The sequence below is a fragment of the Strix aluco genome, chromosome Z, assembly GCF_031877795.1.
Source record: "Strix aluco isolate bStrAlu1 chromosome Z, bStrAlu1.hap1, whole genome shotgun sequence".
Classification (NCBI taxonomy): Eukaryota; Metazoa; Chordata; class Aves; order Strigiformes; family Strigidae; genus Strix; species Strix aluco.
This window is the reverse complement of record NC_133971.1, coordinates 84,035,114-84,047,347: the sequence shown is the minus strand read 5'-3', so window position 1 is coordinate 84,047,347 and position 12,234 is coordinate 84,035,114.

Genomic DNA, 12,234 nt, shown 5'->3' with positions numbered 1-12,234 from the left:
ATCAGCAGGCAGGTGTTCAGCCATCTGCAGGAAAGCAGGGCTCCATCATGTGTAACAATTATTTGGGAAGGCAAAAGTCATCACTCCAAACGTCCCCCCCTTCCTTCTTCTTTCCCCAGTTTTATATGCTGAGAATTATGTCATATTGTATGGAGTATCCCTTGGGTCAGCTGGGATCAACTGTCCTGGCTGTGTCCCCTCCCAGCTTCTTGTGCACCCCCAGTCTACTTGCCTGTGGGGTGGTGTGAGGAGCAGAAAAGACCTTGATTCTGAGCAGTGTTTACATAGCAATAACTGAAACATCCCTGTATTGTTCAATGTTGTTTTCAGCACAAATCCAAAATGTAGCCCATACTAGCTACTATGAAGAAAACTAACTCCACCCCAGCCAAAATCAGCACATGTGCATACATGCTGGGTGAAATCATTGACAAAGACCTTATAAAGGCATAGGATTTCAGGAAGGTGAATGCTGATAAGTTAAGAAAGGCAAGGCTTATTATAATTTTGGAGATCTTGATGCTAACAATAAGCCAAAGTACTGAGGCAGTCAGCTGTTTAGGATCATTCTTGTCTTACAGCATAATGGGATTCCAATATTAGAACTCCTTATGGACCCATGTGATGAAATAGAATGTAGTGGTATGAAATCAAATTACAAGGAAGTAAGACTTGAGGTAGGAAACATTTAAATCCCACTAGAATACAAACGGTATGAAGACTCTACCGTTAGGTCTGTTGGAAACTTCTCTTAAACTTGCAGGCTTTTTGACTACATGTATGTTCTGGTTTTGTGCCAATACATGTGATTTCTTTGTGAAACGTAAATCATGGAAGGTTCTTAACACATGATAAAACTGTTAGATTTCTTATATTTTCAGACTTTGAGTCCAAAGTGAAAAATCTGGGAAATGTGACAGCTGTCAATGCTAACTGGCATATTTACCTTAATGGACATTGTTAAGAAATGCTGTTTCTCTGACAAAGGAAACAGAAATGCTCTATGGTTGATTTTAGCTTAAAAAAAACCTTTCTGGGGTTAATTCCATGGTGTAAATTCCTTGGTGTAAAACAGTGTTGAGAAAATGGAATGTCAGTAAGCACCAGGTTTCCTGTAAATTGGACATTAATAACAAGAGAATCTGGCCTATCTCTGTTACCAAAACAGCTTGGGTGCTTAGGGAAAAAAAAGCCACTTGCTTGGCAGTCCTGTTGAGGTAACTGGTAAATAAACCTCTGTGTTTGGTTTGGTGTCAGGATTGTTTTGAACACTTGATTTTGATTATCCAAGTTTTCTGTTAGATGCTCTGAACTCTTGGCCTGAGATATTTTCAGTGCCAAGAAAATTTACTGTAGAGCAAGTTCATGCAAACTCTGAAGAGCACAATGGTACTGGTGACAGTCAGGACCTATCTTTGTGCTTCTACTAGCGTCTGGCTTTTATACTTCATGCTATCTTGATCTGTGATTTGGAGAAACACTCCTAATAACTTGGGAGGTTATTTTATTTAGTGCCTTCTGTGCATGTGTTAGAAAACCTGTTATTTCTATCAGATACAGCCAAAGGGAAAGAATGCTTATTAACTATAATATCTTTAGAAACACGTCACCTCTTACTTAATTATCAGTATCTGTCTACCCCACATATAGACACACTTCAGATTTTAGTTCCTAACTTGTGCCTATTTTTATGTTGAGACTAACTATTGGACTAGATATGAGACTTGGTTTAGTCTCATATCTGAAACTCTGCCTTCAGGAGAGAACATGTTTGTGAAGTAATATTTGTTACTGTAGGTGTTAAATGCTGTTTTAGTTACGTTTGTTCCATTTTTTTTCTGGATTTAATCCTTAGCCCAGTGTTTTTTAGTACTGCTAAGTATTTCCATTGTATTACTTAAACTGTTGCCTATTTTGTATCTATTTTTGCCAAGTTAGTTTGATGTTATCCTATTAAAAGATTTTTCTCCTCCAACTCCAACTGTGAGTCTTTAACTATCTTTTCAGTACTGGTTTTTCCCCTTTCTTTCTGCTGTCAGCCATCTCCTGACCCTGGCCATGCAGAAATGGTTGACTAGTGTGTGACTCTGAACATGCAACCAAAATGCTCATGACAGTTTAGAAACTATTAGGGGAAATCTAACTGGCTGATAACCTCCAGATACTGGGTTAGTTAGGGTGAGGTCTTCCACTTCTATGAAACAAAAGTTTTGTGGCAAAATGAAGTACTAAAGTTGTTGATGTGTAGGTGTACTGGTGTAACAGCCTGCTCTGTCTTTATCCTGTGAGATAATGTCGGAAGATATTGGTTCCTTCTACACTATAAATAGCCTGCCAAAGTACTGGGAAAAAAAAAAATAAAAAGGAGAAGAAGCTGTTAGATCTTTTATACTTCTTTAGGGTGTTGTAGTCATGCATGCTTCTTCTTCTAAAAGTATCAGCTATATTAAATCTGATCTCTCCTCTTTTGGAAGTCCCATATGCATATTACAAGCTTTCTCAGTCCTCCATTGAAATGCAAAATGGATTAGATATTTCTGCCAGGTGTCTCTCAGTGTTTGAGGTAAGTACTTGTTAACAAAAATAACTCAGTTATTTGACTCAAACAGTCCAAATAATAAACCGCTTCCCCTCTCTATTAATTTTTGCTTGTACACCACAGTGGCGATAATCTCACCTGTCCTTCAACCATCCATAGTCTTCCAGGAAAAAATCAGTAGATTTCCTCATGTAAATAACAGGCAGAACTCCCTCTTCTTTTTTATTCTTCTTTTTTAAAATAAGATTTATTTTTATAAAGTTTCTACTGTGTAGATTGTCTTTGAAACTGACCTTAAGCGGTGATTCCAGATGTAACTATACCAATAACTGTAACTTTTTTCTTCTAACAGGGGTAACTTAACCTTTCATTTCTTTGCCATCAATGGAATGCTGGTGGATGACTTTTCACACATCCATGTGGCCAAAAATAGCTAGTACCACTTCATTGTTATGGCGAGCCTTCAAGCCTTCCTTGATGTATTGTAAACTCTATTCTGCAAGCTCTGCTTCACACCCCATAAGACCAGAAGGCATTTTCTACTGAGTTTCCAAGAAGATGGAGGCAAGGAGCTTTTCATAGAAAACCCTTTTCTCTGCAGTTTTCTTTACCTAGAATTACATCAAAGCCAAGATTTTCCTTATTTGGAACATATTGCAGGATATCTTTGTCACATCATTAACTGTGGATATGTAATCATGGGAATTGAATCCACTGGCTATCATTATAACCCATCCTTGTCTTTTGAAGCCACTATTGCCAGCAACACAGAATATTCCTTCAAACAGTGTTAAGGTTTCCCAGGTGAAGCCCTGTAGTGCTCCCCGATATTACAGTTTGTAAAGCTTATTGTAAAACAATAATATGGACACCAAGGCAAAGCATAATATTCACTTATTGTTGAAAAGCATCCCTTTAATGCAGAAATAATAAAATTAAATAATTATGTAAACTTTCAATTATTTCAAATTAAATAAACTATTTTCCTCCCTCTTGTGATTATAAAAATGCCCCAAAGCTCGGTTTGTAGCATATAAACTGACTATGCTGGAAAGGACTGTTTTATTTGGTATGTGAATAAATTATTCTGAAGAATTTGTTGAGTTGGTTTGTATATACATATTTCACTGCATCACGTCAATTACTCACTCTTGTTGAGAGTCTTGCAAATATTGTTCAACAGTGACTGTGTTAGGTACTTTCCCTCACTCTTCAGACTTAAATGATTTTTCAACAAATATTTTTGCTGAGTTAGATATTCATGGCAACCAAAGGACTGAATACACCGCCCACAGCCTTGTTCGTGTGAGTAGCATTTCCTTCACTCAGTTAAAACAGCTCAACTTAGTGACAGGCAAAAGCAGTGCTAGGTGTCCTCATTTGTGCAGTTTGGGGAAAGACATGGAAAAGATTTGTCATTCTGGCTTTGTCAGTGCACATCTTGCATCTTGCACTCCTTGTACGTGCCATACCAGGTTGTTTTAACTTTGTCTGTTGGGGATGTGAATGTGACCTGTGTGATTGACAGCAAGGTACAAACACACCTTAAGTTCCCTTGTACAGCCCAGTGTAACAAAAGAAAACCCTACTAGTTTCTACTCTTAAGTTAGGTAAATTCATAAAATAGTGACTAATGGTGGCCTTACATGCTTTCTCTGGGTTGAGATGACCATTGTTTTAAGAAAGCAACAGTCCTAGCAGGAGCAGTAGCAAATATAGCATCAGGCAATTTGTGGCACCTTTTTCAGAACTGACTATACTATACATAACCCCTATGTCAGTAGTCTGTATAAAGATCTTCGAAGTGCTTTGAAATCATTCACATTAGCGTGAAGAGTTGAGGTTTGAGGGAATGGTGTTGATGAGGCGTGTTGGTGTTTCTGTGCATTTCCCGCATGCTTTTCTTGGATCTCTAGGGGAAGTGTCTGGAGAGGAAGATATTTTTTTCTCCTCCTCAGAGCTGAGAACTGGTAGTGGATTTACTGGTAGCTGAGTTAATTTTTCTTATGTGCAAAAGCATCAAGTTGCAAATGTTCCCACTGGGAACTCTTCCTTCTTCTGGACTAATGCCCACTTTTGAATCCTGTTTCTGCAAATGAATTCCACTTGGCTTGTCATCCCCAACATAAGTGCCCTCAGTTTAGTAAAATAAAGCCTACATTTTGTGCTGCAGGGAGCTAACAGATTCCACAGAGGTCAGACCTTTTTCTTTTTAAATATTACGAAAAACAGCCAATCATCTAAATAACCTAGGGGAGGCTTTCTGGGAAAGGGGATAAGATCTGTTTTTTCTTGATGTATCAGGTATTTTCACTGCTAAAATCTAGTTACTGTAGTCCATGGGTCTGGCAGATTCCAGAATGCTATTATAGAGGTTCCCAAGAATCATGTCTTTTTTGAACTGCCCAGGAGGGATGTCTTTGCCTAACTTCACAGCTTGTCCTGTGAACATTTTTGCACATGCTTAGCTGGCCCTGCCACTATTTTTTTTTCTTGGAGGTCAGGTTTCTATGTATTAATTTTTTTTCTCAAAATTGCACATGTGCATTTTTCTCCCAATGGCTCTGTGAGGCTTAACACTGTGGGAAAAATCATATCACACAGGACTATATTTTGAGATGCTGCTGTGCAGAAGTGTTTGAGTGTCCTATTCAGTTAGCTTGCCAGCAGTTGTGAATGTCTGCTTCCTCATTGCTCCACTGCACTGGTCATCCACACCATGTTACACAGAAGCCATGCTAATTTACCCTATTTCATCTCCTCCAACCTCTAGATTTTCTGGGATATGGCCAAAGACTCTGAGATCCTGTAATATATCCAGTAACTCACCAAAGCTGTGTGAGGGAAAGTTCCATCTAGTTTTAGACCTAAATACAAGGAAGTAATAAAATCCATGCAGGTAAAAAAACTAAAACAAACTGTCATCTTGTCCATCTCTTCCCACATGAACTGTAGTCTCTAAATCAATTTATTCTAATTTACTTTCCTTATTAGTAAAATAAAAAAATATGAATGGTGCTATGTGGAAGAAATGTAGTTACTGCTCTACAACTCTTTGCAGACAGTACAACTCACAAAACAATTTCAGAAGAAATGCAAGTCTTCACAAAGACTAATATAGGCACAGCAAGATGAAGTGGTTGGGTCTTACTTGGAAGGCAACTAACTGATATTCTGAATTCCTGACTCTTGAAACGGAGATAGAACTTCTCCCTGGAACAAATGCTCTAGCTCCATCACAAATCAAAGTCTTAGGGCAGGAATTAGTAAGTGAAGTTTAGTATTTGGTGCTACAGAATGGAGTACCTAATCACAATATTTTCTTCTAAAGCTTAAAATCTGCAACTAGAAGACTATTCTAATCAATCAAGGGACACACTTTTGAAAACTGTATCTAGTGAAGCAAAGCGCTAAAGCTAAACTAATTTTCAGGGTCTCATTTTTACCTTGATTCCACTATTGCAATTTAGGTCGCAGTGGGACACAAGCTCTCAGTTACACACAACAGCACTATGCGATTTGTGCAATACCTGTGTCTATTGGTCATAGGTGAACTAATCATTGCCAGAATAAAACCTCTGGGGAGAACTTTGTTATACAAATGTTATACTACTGGGAACTGGCAACATAGTGTTTCTGAGAATAAAACACAGGGAGATAAGTATGAGTTTCTGGAGGATCTGTATTTTCACTGGTAGCTGGATGTAAAGCACTCATTTAAAAAAATTAGATGTAGAATTTTAATCAATCATTTGACTTGAAATCTCAATGGAGAGTCTAGTGTGGTCCAGAGATCCAACTTGGATTGAAGATTTTTGCATGAGCTTATGGTGTCTACCTTGGCAGATGGAAAAGGTCTTTAGAGAAGACTTGTGACATTGCTGGACTTGTCTCAATAGTCTCCTGATCAGTTTCTGTACTTTTTATTTGGCTTTACATGAAGACAGAGAATCCTGTATATCATTAACATATATGGAGAAGTGAGAATGATCATGGTAGACCCAGAAGAAAGAATATCTTCTGCTACTTAAAATAACAGAGAGATACTATGAATTAAAATATGGAAAGAAAGTTTTCCCAAGTTCCAACCTGTTACATCAAATCAATATTTGAATCCATATGAAAATGTTACATTTCAAGGTTTTAAGTGGGGGAATCATGTTTATGTTGTGTGGGAAGACCCTGCAGGAAGGGACCATGAAGTCTAGTTCCCTAGCTACAATAGGGAAATGCATAAAACAGCATGTGATCAAACCCTGTCTGGAAACTAATTACATTTTTTGCCTGATTCTTTTTTTCTGAAAGACTCTTCCAAAAGCTCTTTTAAAGAGGTGTGTTTAGATTTTGTCATTCACTACTGGTTCTTACCAGGTGGTTCTTTTGGTATGTCATGGTACAAATACTGCAAAAGTTGTCTTTCGGTTAAATACCTTTTCTCCAGCACTGATGTCTATCCATCTGTGTGTTTGCAGAGAGCAATACTATCTACTTTCAGAATTAACAAAACAAAATTCCTTCCATTTCCCGTATTTCATTTTGGATGCTCCTGTTAGTTCTTCGCTGAAGCTCTTCTGGCTTCAGTTCATCTAATCAGACATGAGGGATGAGAATGGCACACAGTGTTTCAGATGTGTTTTCTATTGTGTCTTGGCATGAAACACGGTTAGCTCTTTCTTCAAAGGCTCTCATGTGAAATTGCCTGGGACACCCCCTTGTATCAAGGAGACATGTTTCTTTTTTCTCCAGTTGTTGCTACCCTCTGTGTGATAATAAAAAAGTCCCTGATAATAAGTAAGGTGTTACAAAGGCTAGTTCTGTACTGAAACATATTTAAAATGTAGTGACACCAAAAGTCAAGATGAATGTTAAACTCCGTTCACAGCTCACTTTAACAAAAAAATTTAGAAGCTGATTTTGTTAGGGTCACAGCAGTTTCCTCTTTATCACATTCAGACCCATTTAAATTAATTTAGCTGAATAGAGGCATGGCACAAGACAGAACATAGCTACCATTACCAAAGAAGAAGAGAGAGAATAAGACTAACCAGGATCCAGATATCAGTAAAACTCATGGGTACATGAGTTACTTGATAGAATCATAGAATACCAGGTTGGAAGGGACCTCAAGGATCATCTGGTCCAACAGTTCTTGGCAAAACCATGGTCTAGACAAGATGGCCCAGAACCATGTCCAGCTGAATCTTAAAAGTGTCCAATGTTGGGGAATCCACCACTTCCCTGGGGAGATTATTCCAGTGGCTGATTGTTCTCATTGTGAAAAATTTTCCTCTTGTGTCCAATCAGAATCTCCCCAGGAATAACTTGTAACCATTTCCCCTCATCTTTTCCATGTAAAAAAGGGAGTCTCTATCTTCTTTGTAGCCACCCTTTACATACTGGAACATGGTGATAAGGTCTCCCCTAAGCCTTCTCAAGGCTAAACAAACCCTACTCTCTCATCCTTTACTCATGCGGCAGGCTTCCCAGTCCCTTGATCATTTTTGTGGCCTTTCTCTGGACCCTCTTCAGCCTGTCCACATTGTTTTTGTATAGTGGGGACCAAAACTGAACACAGTATTCTAGGTGTGGCCTGACAAGTGCTGAGTAGAGTGTGACAATGACTTCTTTCTCTCTGCTGGTGATGCCCGTGCTGATGCAGCCCAGCATCCTGTTGACTTTCTTTGCTGCTGCAGCACACTGTTCACTGATGTTGAGCTTGTTGTCCACCAGGATTCCCTGGTCTCTTTCCATAGAGCTGCTCCCCAGACAGGTAGATCCCAGCCTGTGTTGCACTCCTGGATTATGTTTTCCCAGGTGCAAGACCTTAACACTTGTCCTTGTTGAACTTCATAAGGTTCTTGTCAGCCCACTCTTCCTGGCTATCCTGGCCTTCCTGCAGGGTGGCTGTCCTTTCCTAAGTGTCCACTTCCCCACTCAGTTTGGCATTGTTAGCAAAATTCATCAGGGTACACTTGGTCCCATCATCCAGATCACTTATGAAGATATTAAAAGGCGTTGGGCCTAATATTGATCCCTGAGGGACTCCACTTGTGACAGGGTGCCAGTTTGAAAAAGAGATATGTACCACCACCCTCTGGGTGTGGCCTGTCAGCCTGTTCCCCACCCACCGCACAGACCACTTATCTAGATCGTAACATATCAGTGTCTCTAGGAGGAGGCTGTGGGGAACTGTATCAAAAGCCTTGGAGAAATCCAGGTAGACAATACCCACTGCTGGCCCCACACCAACTGAGCAGGTTACTTTGTCGTAGAAGGCGATCAGGTTTGTCAAAGATGATTTGCCCTTGGCGAATCCATGATGGCTTTCCCAATCATGTCTTTCATTTGACTTGTGATAGTCCCCAGGATTAATTCTATATCTTTTCCAGAGATTGAAGTGAGACTGACAGGCCTATAATTTCCTGGATCCTCCTTTAATCCCTTCTTGTAGTTGGGGGTGACATCAGCCTTCTTCCAGTCTTCTGGGACATCCCGCAGTCTCCACAACTTCTCAAAGATTATGGAGAGAGGTCTTGCAATTTCATCCAGCTCTCTTAACACCCTCGGGTGAATAACGTCAGGGTACATCAATCTGTAGGGGTCAAGCTCCTGTAATAGTTTGCATACCACCTCTTCCTTCATTGACAGTGACTCCGTGTTTGCATTGGCCTGGATTTTTGTTTCCAAGGCCTGGGGCCCAACAGTGCAGGTAAACACAGAGGTGAAGCCAGCATTGGGAACCCCTGACTTTTCAGTGTTGTTGGTGACCAATTCGAATCTCCCTTTTAACAGCAGGCCAATATTTTCCTTCTGTTTCTTCTTGTTCTTTACATACCTGAAGAATCCTTTCTTGTAGTTTTTGACATCTCTCGTCAATTTCAATTCAAGCTGAGCTTTTGCTTTTCTAACTGCATCTCTGCACTCAATAAGTATTTGTCTGCTTTTCCATCACTAGTACGCTTCTTTTTTGGTTTTGAGCAGTCTCAGAAGCTCACAGTTAAGTTGGGGGGGTCTCTTCTTTGCCTACTTCCCTCATCTTTAAAGGGGTTGAACTGTTTTGGTGCTTCCAGGAGAGTATGCTTGAAAAACTCCCAGCACTTGTTAGCTCCTTTATCATCCATGGAAGCTTCCCACAGAATGCCTCCCAGCTGATCTCTGAGAGAGCTGAAGTTTGCTCTTCTAAAATCTAAAACCTCTGTTTTAGTATTAACCTTCAGCATGCTCAGCAGAATCCCAAACTCTACATTACTGTGATCACTGAAGCCAAGGCTACCACTAACCAAGATATTACAAAGCAGGTTTTCTTGGTTTGTGAGTAACAAGTCCAGCAGTGCCACATTGCTGGTTGGCACATCTAACATTTGTATGAGGAAGCAGTCCTCTACACATTCTGAGAACTTGACAGATGATGTGTGAGTTGCTATACATTCAGAGTTCTCCGTAACATAGAGTGCGACTCCTCCACCTTCCCTGCCTGTCTTTACAAAACAGCCTATAGCCATCCATTGAGATCCTCTAGCCATGTGAGTTGTCCCATCATGTTTTAGTTATTCCTGTGATATCATAACTTTCTGACAGGGTGTGGAGCTCCAGTTCCTCCTGTTAGTTCCTCAGGCTGCATGCATTGGTATACATACACTTGAGGTGGTTAGTCTTCTGATTCACATCTTGGGAGTCAGCTAAGGAACATTTCTCGCTGCTCTGCTTGGCCTGGCTTATTCCCCAGACTTAAATGTGTCTCCTGTAGTAATGCATAAAAAGCTTAAAAATTCTCTTCTTGCTGTAGTAATACATATAAATAAATGCATACCATGCAGCTGTGTTTTTTTCAGTCTTCAGAGCACACAGTAAATTTTACAGAGACAGAAGTGTTTCTCTCAGGGACATTCCAGGCAGCATTGAAAAAAACTTGGAGAGAGGTCAGTAGGTAAATTGTTGCAAAATTAGAAAGTGGCACTTATATAAGCTTATTATGAAAAAAGCCCTGTACTGAAATTCCTGCATTATTTTTTTAAACTTCAGAATTTGAAGCATTTTATGCGCATTTAAGTAAAATATGATCCAGTGATAAAATACAATAGTGAATTGCTGTGTTTTTCAGCCTGCTTTCGATGTTTTCTTTACTTTTGCACATAACTGGCTACTGAGATTTAGAACCACATATTACCACCCACCTTCTAGGTTGGTATCAACTAAAACTTAAGAAAGGGATCTTGGGTTGAGAGACCAAATTATTTCCTTTGCTGGTTCATCCCCAGTGATGTGTCTGCAAAACATTTCAATTAAGTTTCGGGCACAGAGCTCATGTTCTGATATGGATGAGATAATCTCTGGTTCATAAAGATGGCATAGATATATATTACTGGGTAAAAGGAACACTTTTAATGGTCATTCAGAATGCCAGTGAATATCATAAATCTAGTCTCTCAGGCATCTGATGAATGTTCAATGTCTTTGCATATTTCAAGCTCAAACGAAAAAATGGACTTTTTGTCCTGAAATACTAGTGACCTTAGTTCTGAATCCCACCATCCCACTGATAGTGAAAATCTCAGTAAATTCAGTAAGAAGTTGCACTTTATACTTTTTTGTCTCCATTATGCTGGAATTTTTTAAGTGTTGCCTACTCTCACAGCTGGACTTTGGACTTGATGTTTCACTTCTTTCTATAGCCAGATGCAAAAGAAAATATACACCACAATCAATGTTATTCAGATGTTATTCAGTCATTCAGAAGAGTTCTCCTCCCCTCCCCTCCCCTCCCCTCCCCTCCCCTCCCCTCCCCTCCCCTCCCCTCCCCTCCCCTCCCCTCCCCTCCCCTCCCCTCCCCTCCCCTCCCCTCCCCTCCCCTCCCCTCTCCTCTCCTCTCCTCTCCTCTCCTCTCCTCTCCTCTCCTCTCCTCTCCTCTCCTCTCCTCTCCTCTCCTCTCCTCTCCTCTCCTCTCCTCTCCTCTCCTCTCCTCTCCTCTCCTCTCCTCTCCTCTCCTCTCCTCTCCTCTCCTCTCCTCTCCTCTCCTCTCCTCTCCTCTCCCAATGATGAGTGGTGTCCCTCAGGGGTCCATATCGGGAACAATTCTGTTTTAATGTCTTCGTCAATGACATATACAGTGGGATTGAGTGCACCCTCAGCAAATTTGCAGACAACGCCAAGCTGAGCTGTGCTGTTGATACCCCTGAGGGACAGGATGCCATCCAGAGGTGAGAATTGGGCCCATGTGAACTCCTGGAGGCTCAACAAGGCCAAGTGCAAGGTCCTGCACATGGGTCAGGGCAACCCTGGGTATCAATACAAGCTGGGGAATGAAGGGATTGAGAGCAGCCCTGCGAAGAAGAACTTGGAGGTACTGGTGGACAGAAAGCTGGACATGAGCTGATAATGTGTACTTGAAGCCCAGAAAGCCAACTGGTATCCTTGGCTGCATCAAAAGAATCATGACCGGCAGATTGAGGGAGGTGATTCTGTCTCTGCTCTGGTGAGACCCATGGTGAGACACGGACCTACTGGAACAGGTCCAGAGCAGGGCCACCAAAATGATCAGAGGGATGGAACACCTCTCCTATGAAGAAAGGCTGAAAGTGTTGAGGTTGCTCAGCCTGGAGAAGGTTGTGGGGAGACCTTATTGTGGCCTTTCAATACTTAAAGGGGGCCTATAAGACTTTTTAGTAGACCCTGTTGCCATAGGACAACAAAAAGAG